Below are 13498 nucleotides of genomic sequence, written 5' to 3'. Positions count from 1 at the left end.
TCGACTCAATATAGCACCCACACGCGGGAATCAAGAAACTCATACCGAAACCGAGACGGCGGACATTTTAAAAATACTAGTACAACCTAGTGCACCCGCAGTCCTAGTCATTGAATCGCCTTATCGGGAGAACAAAACTCTCGCCGAGAAGCTCGGTCTTGCATTTAACAACCTCACACCACTCGAACGCTGAATGATTCTAAGTGCACGAGCGGCAGGAGTTGTGGTATACGCGGATGGACCCGAAAGCGACCATTCCGCGATAGCCACAACAGACGAACGCCAAGCCGTCGGTACCGCTGCCTCGTCAGCCCCGTCGCGACGGATGAATACAGACTCGTACGTATGTGCCGTATTTTTATTACGGGTATTATTAGTTCAACTTCAGTAGCAGTATCGCTTAGGCCAGTTGGCCGTTGTCGTGTATGGAAAGCCGTTCGCCCGAGCTCTCTGCTCTGACCAGAAAGATACGAGCGTCAAGGCGCGGTGTATGCGGCATTTTTTTCCTCCAAGGTCAGAGCGCTTTGACGGCGATTTGACGAAGTCGGCGATGAGCGCCAGCATGTCCCAGGAGTGAGCTAACGTAAGGGTTCCTGCCGTAATCAATTCCTCGAAATGAAGCGAGCACACTCGTACTTCCTTTAGCTCTCTTTCCCCTCCGTTTGCAAAGTTCACAAAACGTAGCCACTTGCTTCGCCGAGGTTCGTCGTTGGGCAGCACATGAAAGGAGATCTCATCACCGGCGGGGATGTCGCACTCGCTCGACAATTTGCCCGTACTAGATGGGCATTTCAAAACGTAGCAACGAAATTTCATTGCAATGTACTCGAACAAACTGAAGTTTTCAGTGGTTGTAAACTGGAAACGAGCTCCAAACAACAGCAGCAAGCCAAGACCATTCCGAAACTTCTGCGACGACTGTCACTATCTCGTCGCTGCTTGCTGTTCCTTACTACCCTCGTTTCTATTTTTACCTTTGCTGGTTGGCGATATGACGGCCAACCTCCTGTGAAGGGATTACTATACCAAGTAAGGTCGCGGCTGTGCGTGCTGGGACGGTTCATTGGCCCCGAAGAGCCTGGAACCCGAAAATTCGTCTGCGCGACGGTGGCGACGGCGAGATGTCGAGTTCGGCTTGCGGTAGTTTCGTATGCATTGGCGTACACGCTTGCGTGTTTATTCGGAACTTCAACAGTTTACTTTAACGTTCTTAGTGTCATAAAGGAATGTGCAGTATGTTTAACGGGCCTATAGCTCCCTATGCAAACTGGTAAGCCCTGCCCAACTTGCATTTGCTTTTGCCGGCCTGCGCAAATCGCAGAGCATTCTCGTGTGACATCATAGGTTCTGTGGCGGGAAAAGAGCTGGTGGGTCGCATGGTCATTCACTTTTTTCCTAATTATGTAGCATATTTGAGCGAATTTTGTGTTAAAAGTGGTGTCAGTATGGTCCGAACGAGGCAATCTTTCGAATGAACCAAACTTGGGCTTTCTCTTCATGGTTCCTTGAAAGAAGGTGAAATAAACTTTTCTTCTTTCGCGAACAAAGTAAATTTCAGGGAACTTTGACGTTTCCGGATTGAAAGCGGAGACAAGAAGCTCGCTGAACACCTCACTAGTTCGTCACGCCGGGAGACGTACATCAGCAAGACCATCCAGAATGAGCTTATATCCTGTTGCAGTACTGAAATCAGCTCTATCATCACAGAAAGGGCTAAAATTGCGGTTTTATACTGCATCATGTTTGATGAGACTACGGATATAGGCCACGAATCGCAACTAGCGCTGGTGTTGCGCTGCGTGCATAACGGCGTACTCCGCGAGGACTTCCTTGAATTTATCTCTTTGAGAAGGCCAGCTGCCGAGCACTCTGAGACCATGAATCAAAGTGTCCACGAGCCAACCATTACACGTAAAGATCTGGGGCGCACTGTCCTCGCCATCCTACAAAGGCATAGACTGAATTTAAAAAACTGTGTCGGAGTTGGGACAGATGGTTGTAGAACTATGGTGTCTGAAACGAAGGGAGCGGTAGCAAAGGTTCAAGAAGTGCGTCGCATGCTCTAAGATACCCATGCTACAATCACGCTCTTAATTTATCAATTTTGAGATCATCTGAAGTGCAAGATATCCGAAACGCTGTCGTTCTGATAAAAGAAGTAATTGCATTCTTCCCAGCTTCGTCTAAAAGGGATGAAGTTCTCAAACAGATGTTTGGAGGGGCACTCTCAGGATTCTGCGAAACCCGAAGGGTCGAGCGCCATGAAAGTGTTCAGCAGTTCCGCAGCTCTCTCCCGAAGATCGTCAAAACGTTACATAACATTGCCCACTGGAGGGAAGGCCAGAGTGCGTCTAGAGCTGCAACACTTCTCGCTGCGGCATCTGATAGCCACTTCATTATTGTTTTGGTGGTCCTAAAGGATCTTTTGCAAGGTGTTTTAAAAGCCATCAATAGACGTTAAGACGGCTCAAGACGCTGTACAAAACACGCTGACAGTACTGCGGGGAAAGCGACGTTTGAGCGAAAGTGGATTTTTTAACATTTTTAACGAGGCCACGGCACTCGGTGAGGAGATCGGGACAGATCTTTGCCTGAACCGCGCACCGAAAAGACAGGCTTGCTCCCAAAATATGCCCATGAGTGACGTTGCCACTTACTTCAAGCACACTATCTACGTGCCTCTGTTGGACAATATGATCATGGATATCATCCAAAAATTTCCATCTGAGACGCTGAATATATTCCAGCTCTTTTCTTTGTTGCCGTCTAACTTAGCACATGCTAGTTGCACTTCCGGAGCTAGCATGATTTGCAGCAGCTTGGTATTGATGTACGGCTCAATTACTCGCATGCCGCCGACTAATCCTGAACAGGCGTTCCGCGTTGAGTACGACATGTGGTTTGCCAAGTGGTGCAGAGAAAAAGAATGTGGTGCGCGCATTCCGTCGACAGCCACTGAGGCCATCGGCGCTTGCGATGAGGACACTTTTCCAACCTTTGTCGGTGATTCACCGACCTCAGGGTCGGTGATTCAAACTTCGGCGGTTGCAAAGCGGATCGTGTAGCAACCTGCCCCGAAGGATGCGGACGCCGCAGCCGAGACCTGCTCTTTTCCTGTTTTAGACTCGACGAGAGCCGCCACTGCCCGCCTTGAAGAACTAAGGATGAGTGTTGTGCGCGTCAGTATTATGCCCGGACCGCGAGCAAAAATCATTCGCAGATATGCTTGACCGTTAGCGCAATGGGCATAAACACGGGGTGCCTCCGAACGCAGAAATATTTCGTTTTCGAGCAGCGAATTTGTGCTGTCGCTCTGCACGAGTCCTGTGCTACAACCTCGCCCAGAAAGGTATTGTTCATGTGTTGCTTCGCCTCATCTCTAACTATGCAATAAACCAGTTAAGTTGGCCTTCGGCCTCTTACTGTCATCACCAAGGCAGCAACCTTTGTGGCCGCTCGCCCACCATAATACCACATGCATGACGGACACGACGGAGCCCTGTTCGGGGTCGTCTCCCTTTGAATAACAACTGGCTTCCAGTGGTGGGATGGCACTTCGTAACAACAGTCAACAGAGAAGCCTCAGTTTAGGGAATCTAATTACAGAAAGAGAGCGAGAGAGAGAGAAAAGCAAAAGGAAAGGCCGAGAGGTTACCCAGGCTTAGAGCCCGGATTGCTACTCGACATTGGGGAAGGGGTGTGCAGGGGATGAAAGAGAAGGCTGAAAAAAAGAGGGGAAAGGGGCAGGGCCCCGCACACACTTTAGACCCTTTGCGGGCACTATAGTCTTTCGGATAAGACTGTTTCTTTCATAGCACGCAAAGGGTTTTTTTTGCCTTCTGCGAAATTGATTGTAGTGGTTGCTCTCCTAGAATAGTCTCAAGTGTAAAGGGTTGATCGTCCAATAGTTGAGCTCGGCGGGTTGTAGACAACTGGCGTCGGATGCGGTGTGGAGGAATAACGTTTTCAGGACGTCCTGTTTAACACCAGTGTAGTCCATATAAAGGCAGATGTATTCGATGATATACAGCTTGGTCTTTGTCTTCCCACCTCTGCCACGAAAGTTTTTCCAAGCGCCTGCGAGCCGTCTCTTCGTACCTAGTCGATGGCAGAGACACCGCCATTTCTCGTTGTGCAAAGTGTTCTGGTATTTGCGAATGATATTATATTGTTATTTGAGTTTCACCAAATTGCAATGCTTTGAATATGAGATCAATATTGATCAGAAAACCGCTCCAGAGTGTGTCAAAGGTTACGCATGTGGAGGTTTAGGTGGGAGCTTTCAACGGTACCATTGATCGTTTCGATATACTTCTCAAGAACAATCGTAGCATAAAACGTAACAGACGTAAAGTTCAAGATTTGGGTTACGCCGGTTGGAGTAAACAGAGTCTGAATCCAGTTCCAATTAATCCTTAGTATGGAAATTATGTCGGAGCTCCTTCGAATTCGCGTATAAAATAAATTCACATGAACTTTCCACCCAAATCGCAAACGGTATATCCCAAAAGCGTGCTCAGGTCATAAATCTCCACCAGTTATGAGGGGAGAACAGGTGACACGAAGCGTGAAAGATGTCAGCACTATATTTTCAATATGCGCTGTCATGAGAGAACTCGCACAGACTACGCCCCCGCAGAGAGAGAGAACAAACTTTATTTTCCGCAGGACCTAAGTCCAGGTCCTAATTTCAAAGTTGAATTCATTCTTCGTCGTCGGGGGCTGGGACTATATCGGTGTTTCACAGCTCGCTTCTTTCTTTGTTGGTAATAACATCAAAAATAATTTGGGAGTATATCGAATGTGGCACAACGCGCGAGGTACATTTAGGGCAACCGTCGACAGAGACTAGCAGAAAAGATTTGCCGCCAGGAGGGTCGATTCCGGAAATTATTAACCTGCGCGCGAATCGCTAGCTTTATTCCAAACTTTTAGATAGCTTTACAGGATTTGTCAGGAATGGTGGTTTGGCCTCCCGCGCAAACAGCTTTCCGGTTTTTTATACTTGTGGGGTGTAGTTGGTCCGCAAAAGATATACAAATCCGAGTTGCGCATTTTTTTGAAGCAAAGTGCAAAATTAGTAGAAAAGACATTTGCTCTTGCAGACGAAGTCTTTTAGAAAAACTTCCACTGTTGCTGATCCCTTCGACATGTTGTGCTTATCATGTTTGAACCTCCCGCGCAACCGTGAGGTGGTTTGGATTAGCGGAGAATAGAACAGCGTCTGGGGAAAATGTTAGGCGGAGGGCGCTCTTTGGTAGAGGCACATAAAACATATGTGAGGGAAAGGCAATGAGAGATGACGCCGTAACCGCGTGTGTCGTACTCGACTTCTTCCTTCGCAAGACGCTCCTCTTTGTTTTTTTTCTTTCGTATCTGCTGCGTCTGCTCACTCGGTTACGCGGCCATAAGCAGACGCCGCTCCCACAAAGCCGAGGTAACGGCTGCCAAAGGGCTGCCCCCTAAAACGACCAAAACCCGCCGTCACCGTTTCGTTCTAATTCTTTTCGCCAAGTAGGTGCGAATCCCTCCCGGTAGAAGACAAACTTCCCCAGTTGGACGCCGGCTTGACCCCATATTTCTTTTTGAGCTTGGAAGGCCTTCCAAGCGTCAGTTTTGCTGGTATCTTTCACGCCTAAGTATGCGCCATCACCGGATGCCGGTTTATGCGTGTACGCTTCGCGGGTAGAATAGGGTGGCGGGCAGGCACTGCTAGGCTTGATGCCGCTATCGATGAAATACCGGTTGTGCAGGTATTTAGCTGACAAAATTACTGGGCTCAATTCGGTTCTAATTAGTGGGCTGTTCTCCTCAATCGACTGGTTCGGGTGTGGGTGGACGTGTTACACAGACATCTTACAGACATAGAAAGATGCATAAGAGGGGGTAGGAAAACCGACAGCCATATGGTTTTACGGGATAATAGAGCTGAAGGGCTTCCAGGTTTTAAACCTTTAGTGGGCATGGAACTTCAGCGAAGATGTACACGCATCTGACACCCATCTGTTATATTGTGCAGGTTAGTTCACCGGTTTCCCTCTATGCTAAAAAAGCAATGTTCGTTGGCTGATGCTTGCATGCACACAAGTTTCGCTTATGTCCATTTGCGAGTGCGTTCATGTCGTTAGGCTTCTGGTTATGTCCGGTGATGTTGAGGAAATCCCGGGCCCGCCAAAAGAAGATACCGGGAAGCAATAAAACGAGTTAATTTCGTTGATTAAGAGGCTGCACTCTACGATAGACGCAAAACACGAAGAACTTATGGAATCCATTAACGAAGTTAGAGAGGCGCAAGTGTCTCTTGAACAAAAAGTGGGAGAATTAGACAACCGATTATGCGCCGTTGAGGAATGTGTCCGGGTCTCAGACAGTGAGCCGAATCGTCAACAGGTATCAGAGGTACTTTCGGTCAACAAGCGTCTTGACGAATTTGAAGATCGTTCTCGCAGAGAAAACTTGATTTTTTATGCAATTGAAGATTGCGCATCGGAAACGTGGGCGCAATCAGAAGAAAAAGTTTGCCAGATCCTCAACGAAGTTCTGCAGCTAAACTTGGGAAGTAGCGACGACCGCATATCCCACGCGCACAGGCTAGGCAGGTTTGTAGCTGACAAATCTCGACCAGTGATCGTAAAATTTGCTTCTTTCAAGTTCCGAGAAAGCATACTGCAGTCTAGAAGTAGTTTTCGCGAGTCTAATGCATCAATCAGTGAGGATTTCAGCCGCGCACCAAGAAGCGTGCGCAAAAAGCTTTTTGAATTCGGCAAGGTGAGTGTCGAGAAGTATAGCGTCAATTACAATTAACTGTACATCAACAAAAAGTGCTTTGTGCACTCTCCGGTGACAGACAGCATTTGTGAGCTGCATACGCATGCGCAGAACCTATCAGAGGCTTCGTCCTCCGCTACGCATGCCGACGGAGATACGCTTTTATCCTAACAAAGTGCACCACTCGGCCACTTATCGTAACTACTAATTTTTATATTCTAACGTACGAAGTGTTCTTAACAAACGCGATGCATTATCTTGAAGTTTTGATGACTGCGCCGCTGATGTTGTAGTGTTAACGGAAACCTGGCTTACCCCTAACATTGGAAGTGTAGAAATGTTCGATTGTAAAAATAATTATACCATTTACAGATGTGAGCGAGACAAATCGCCAGGAGGTGGTGTCCTTATAGCCGTAGCTGATTATATAGTTTCTAGCCCAGTAGTAATAACATCACCTTCAGAATTTGTTTGTGTTTCCTTCCATGTCAACTATCAAAATGTCATAATTTGTGGCTGTAACCGCCCTCCGAGTGCGACACCAGTGTTTTGCGAGCAGCTGCATGATGTTTTGAATGATATTGTCAAAAGCCACCCGCATACACCTGTTCTGCTCCTAGGCGATTTTAACTACCCGAAAATAAACTGGTCACTTCCTTGTTCTTCGTCAAGCACAACTTGAGCCGACAGTTTACATTTTGTGGAACTGTGCGAAGACTTTAACCTCACCCAACTCGTAACGCAGCCAACAAGAAAAGGCCCTACTTCATCAAATGTTCTTGATCTGATTCTCACCACTGTACCAGACCTTGTGCATTCTATTTCATATATCCCAGGCATAAGTGACCACTGTTTCCTGCACTTCAATCTTACAGGTTCTTTAAGGCGTCGGTCAAACAATCGGAAAACATTAACAGACTACTCACGCGGATATTATGACTCAATCAAGAGGGAACTCGAATCGCATTTTGAGAGCTTTGCTCATGGCTTTTTTGATCGCACTGTTCAAGAAAACTGGAACTTGTTCAGAACGAAAGTTGAATCTTTAATCACGCGATACATTCCCACATACGTTATCAAGGGTCGCCAACGCTCCCCTAGGTTCTCAACTGATTTTTAAAACATGCGGAATAAAAAGGAACGATTGTTCCGTCAGGCAAAGCAGACTAACTCATTCGCCCGTTGGCACGTGTACAAATCCGTCCTTTCCGAATACAGAGCAGCTATCAAGGAAGTCATGCGCGTTTTTCTTAATAATACCCTTCCCGATGATGGTTTGATTTTATTGGCGCAAGGCCGATATGGGCAAATAGCGTCAAACACACAGTCATTTGATGAGGAGAGAACACGAAATAAAATTAGTTAAAAACTATGAGCATGGCTGGTGTAAAGGGCCAGGGTGAAGAACAAGAGTGGTTAAAAGTAAATAAGGTGGCTGGGGTGTAGGACCAGGGGTAAAGCTATGGGTGCTATGAGATGAGTTGTAAAAAGTGAACTTCTGATAGGAACTTAAAGGTGCGCTTAACAGAAAACATGGAATCATCTCCTAAGAAGTATGACGGGTGTGGTGGAATATGTCGTGTGTGTAGTTGAGGGAAGTGTTTGTGTCGTGTAGTGTCGAGTGCCTTACATTGTATGAGGATGTGCATCACGGATAGGGCCTCCCCGCACCTGCTGCATAGAGGTCTTGGAGATCCAGTGAGAAGGTGCGAGTATGTTGCATGAGTGTGCCCTATCCGTAAGCTAGCCAAGGCGACTTCAGTGTATCTATTGCGTGTGTCGGTGGTGTATGGTCCACAGTCTGGTTTGATTACGTGTAACTTGTTGTCTGTTTGTTCGCTCCAGTGTGTTTGCCATGTTTTGCGAAGTTGTTGTCTGATGTAATAATACCCTTCCCTCAATCCTTGCAACCAACCCTTCTACGTATTGGAAAACTGTTAAACCTAGTGAAATGAAAAACATTTCGCTTACGAACTCAGACGGGCAGCCAGTTCGCTGTGAAGACTGTTGCATTGCATTAAATGGTTTTTTTGTTACTTTTTTTTCGAATTGTCTGCATCTGCATTGCCACAAATGCCTAGTCGTGATTTTTTACCTATGTATCCTGTGACCGTTGATGCCGTTGGAGTGCAACATTTAATTCACAACCTTAAGTTATCCTCTTCTTGTGGTGTAGATGAAATCAACTCGAACTTTCTAAAAAATACTGCACTGTATTCATCAATTTATTTGTCCCTAATCTTTTCGCAATCTATTCAGAGCTCCACTTTGCCGCTTGACTGGAAAGTGGGGTAGGTGGTCCCTCTGCACAAGCCTGGTAACACATCTCCTCTCAATTACAGACCAATTTCCCTAACCAGTGTTCCTTGCAAAATGTTAGAACATATAATTTACTCCAACCTTGTCTCATTCCTAGAATCAAACTCCTTTTTTACTCCCTACCAGCACGGATTCCGAAAAAGTTACTCATGCGAAACCCAACTTCTTTATTTTACTAATGACAGAGCATCAGCTCCAGATCGCGGCTCACTTGTGCATTGCATTTTTCTTGACTTTCAAAAGGCTTTCGACACAGTACCTCACCAATTACCCCTCCTGAAAATTAGTGCCTTAAACATTGACCCGATCATTCTTAAATGGATTGAATGCTTTTTGACTAATCGCACTCAGTTTGTAACAACTAATGACTCTAACTCACCTCTTTCTAAAGTAACATCTGGCGTACCGCAATGTTCCGTTTTAGGCCCTTTACCTTTCCTTATATATATTAATGATCTCCCCGACAGTATTAACTCCTCTATAAGGCTATTTGCTGACGATTGTGTCCTTTACCGCGAAATAACCAACGAATCAGATTACCAACTCCTACAGGCAGACCATGAGACTGTCTCAACCTAGTGCAATAAATGGCTTATGACACTCAACTCTAACAAATCTAAGTGCATGTCAATAACCCGGCGATCTATTTGTCCCTCTTGTATCTACAGAATTAACGCAGTCCCCCTCCAGAATGTCTCTTCATATAAGTACCTCGCCGTTTAAATTACCAACAACCTATCTTGGCACACGCATGTTACCTACATCTGTAATACGCTAACCGAACGCTCGGATACTTTCGCCGCAACTTTTCTCGCGCTCCGCTGTCCCTTAAAATTCTACTATACCGATCACTAATTCGCCCAAAGCTCGAGTACGCGTCCGCTATATGGGATCCCGCGCAGCACAATCTAATCAACACATTAGAATCTGTTCAGAACCGCTCAGCTCGGTTCATTTGTTCTAATTATTCCCGTACTGCTAGCATATCAGAAATGAAAGCTTACCTTGACCTACCTAATATAACTGTCTGGAAGAAACTGGCGGGACTTCATTTTTTTCATAAGATAATTTTTCACAACCCATCAATGAGGCCAGACCTGATTTCACAACCATCGTATCACTCATCACGCATTGATCACCAGCATAAGGTTGCCATTCCGTTTTGCCGCACGAAATTCTTTTCAGCAGCCTTCTTACCAAAAACGTGTGCCGATTGGAACCACCTTCCCTCTTCCGTTGTAACAATAACAGACCCTTTGTTGTTTAAGACTGCAGTTTCTCAGCAATTTTTGTAACTCTATGAGCTTTCCATTATCTTTCTCTTTTATATGCTTGAATTCTTACTACAAATGTATTCTTTTTTTCAGTTGATTTATGTTGCCTTCGTAATTTGTGCTTCTGACACTTGTTTCTCTTCTTTGTTTTTTTCCTTGTTTTTATTCATTTGTGTGTTATGAAATGTTGTACCCACCCCCTCTGTAATGATCTAAGGGCCCTGAGGCTACTCTAATAAATAAATAAATAAATAAATAGTTATAGGACCCATGCATGCCGTTCGTGTGGAGGAAGAAGAGCAAAAATCGAAGCATTGGCCTGAACACAAGCGCGAATGCGGGCAACAATAACGGAAAGCTGCTGGCAGCGCCGTTACCGCCTCAAATCAGCCCGTGGAGTGGCGGCGAACCCCTTCCGTATGAACAGCCAATTTCCCGCTTTGCAACGCCGGCGTGAGGCAAAATTACTTCTTTGGAGGGCTTTCAGGGAATATTTTCGACGGCGTCTGTCCCATCGAAGCACGCGCACATGACCGATTGCCGGTTTATTAGGGCGCAGGTTTGTGGTGGAGTATAGTGGTGGGTGCTGGAGGGGGCGCGTGTATGCGCAGCTGTAGGTTTCAAGTCCGTTCTGATGGATGACATGTCCTTTGTGCTGGTGCGACATTTAAACGGGGTCGTTAAATGGCCCAATAGGACCTGTCCGAAGTCTCAGTTGATCTGATTGGGTTTGTGTGTTAGGCTATGTTCACATTACCGACGCAAAACCGTATCATGATCTATGGACGTAGCAGAATGCCATGTTACGCTGTTCAGTTTGCTGAGACGTGAAACGACGTCATTCTTCAAAGTTATTACGAGAGTTGCGGCAACAGTCTGAACCTGGTATTACACATACAGCAAGGTGCTTACGATGCGGGAGGGACACAGGCAGTTGCAAGAACAAAGCTTTGATCTTTTAGAGGTTCATTTAGCTAATTGGCTTGCAAGTATGCTCTATCGCAAAATAGCATAAACGTGTTTTGTTTCGTGCACTCCGTGGACTGCGTCCTGCTTTGCAGGTCATCCTTCTTCACGTAGTGAAAGGGACTGTTTTTTTCTCAAATTCGCTTTAGGTGGTTTTGGCTCTTTTCGAGAAGAAGACGCCTCATACCTGCCTTGATTTAATTAAAAGTAATTTATATTCTGCCCCTTTTCGTCTCTCTTCGTTTACTGAAGTGTGTGTATTTTAGCGCAGTTATTACAGGGAAACTGACCAATGAACAGGATGACAAGTCAGAATGTATTAAGTATTTATGTCCGGTAACAGACTTCCGCTTTTTACTGCACAGCAGTATATGTCAAACCCCCACAGTTTTCAATCCGTTGTCATCGATTTACTCGGCGCCGCTCCGGTGCTCCTCCTCACCACTGCTGACACCTCTACCACAACTATTTTCTCCCTCGCCTCCACCGTGCCCCTTTGGCAAGTTGCGCAGTTGGCATTTAACGGCGGTAGGTGGTTATCAGATGCTTGGGAAAAATAAAAGCAGCACGGATGAGCGTAAACAATGCACTGACGATTACTACATTTCGGTTTATGAAATTTGTGCGCAGCACGAGCGGCAGTCTCCTCTGTCACGGCGCATTTCTGCTGCGTCGTACGAAGTGTTCGCGTGATCACCGAACGAGTAGCGGAGTGCTCTCTGCAGTGCGCTGCCGCCGCCTGCCAGCATGTTGCAAATCGTGGTTGAATCCTCCGCTCAAATGTCACGTGGTTTGGATTAGCGCCGCAGAAGGGGGCAGCGAGCATGTTGTTGCATATCGTGATTGAACCTCCCGCGCTAACGTCACGTGGTTTCGATTAGCGGAGAATGGAACGGCGTCTGCGCACAATGTCACGGTCAGGGGGAGGGCGCTCTTTGGTGGCGAAATATGAAACATACGTGAGGGAAAGGCAGTGCGAAATGACACTGTAGCCGCGCCGGTCGTACTCGCCTTCATCCTTCATCCTTCGCTAGACGCTCCTCTCCGTTTTTTTTCTTTCGTCTCTGCTGCGGTCTCTCAATCGGTTACGCGGCCATTAACAGACGCCGCTCCCGCGAAGCCCAGGAGACGGCTGCCAAAGGGCTGCCCCCTAAAACAACTGAAATCCACCTTCACCGTTTTGTTTAAATTCTTTTCGACAAATAGGTGCGAATCCCTCACGGTAGAATATAAACTTCCACAGTTGGAACGCTGGCTTGAGCCCATATTTCTTTTTGATCTTGGAAGGCCTTCCAAGGGACATTTTCGCCAGTATCTTTTACGCTTAAGTATTTGCCATCACCGGTTGCTGGTTTATGGATCTACGGTTCACGGGACGAATAGGGTGGCGTGCACACACAGCTAGGCCTGATGCCGCCACGGATGAAATGCCGTTTGTGCAGGTATTTAGATGTCGAAATTACAGGGCTCAATTCTGTTAGCCGGTTGTTCTCCTCAATCGAGAATTTCGGGTATGGGTTAGTGTGTTACACAGACAACTTACAAACATAGAAAGATGCATAAGAGGGGTTAGAAAAACGGGCAGCCATGTGTTTGCATGCGAGAATAGAGATGAAGGTCTTCCAGGTTTTAAATCGTTATATGACGGATGCATGCCATTCGTGTGGAGGAAGAATAGCAAGACTCGAAGATTGGCCCGAACACAAGCGCGAATGTGGGCAACAACAACGGAAAGCGGCTGGCAGCGCTGTTATCACCTAAAGTTTAGCCCGTGGAGTAGCGGCGAACCCCTCTCGTATACATGGCGAATTTCCAGCTTTGCAGCGGTGGCGTGAGGCAAAATCACTTCTTTAGAGGGCTTTCAGGGAATATTTTGCCGGTTGCCGGTTTATTCGGGCGCAGGTTTGTAGTGGAGAATAATGGGAGTGCTGGAGGGGAGGCGCTTATGAGCCGCTGTAGGTTTCAAGTCCGTACTGATGGGTGACATGTCGATTATGCTGGTGCGAGATTTAAACGCGGTCATTAAATAGCCCAATTCGACCTGTCCGAAGTCCTTAGTGGTAGAGCTGATTGGGTTTGTGTGTTAGGCTATGCTCACATTACCGACGCAAAACTCGTATCATGATCTATGGACGTAACAAAATGCCATGTCACGCTGTTCAGTTGGCTGA

This window comes from Haemaphysalis longicornis, unplaced genomic scaffold (assembly GCF_048455015.1).
Source record: "Haemaphysalis longicornis isolate Haplotype H1 unplaced genomic scaffold, Haemaphysalis longicornis Haplotype H1 scaffold_4, whole genome shotgun sequence".
Lineage (NCBI taxonomy): Eukaryota > Metazoa > Arthropoda > Arachnida > Ixodida > Ixodidae > Haemaphysalis > Haemaphysalis longicornis.
Note: the sequence above shows the minus strand (reverse complement) of the source record.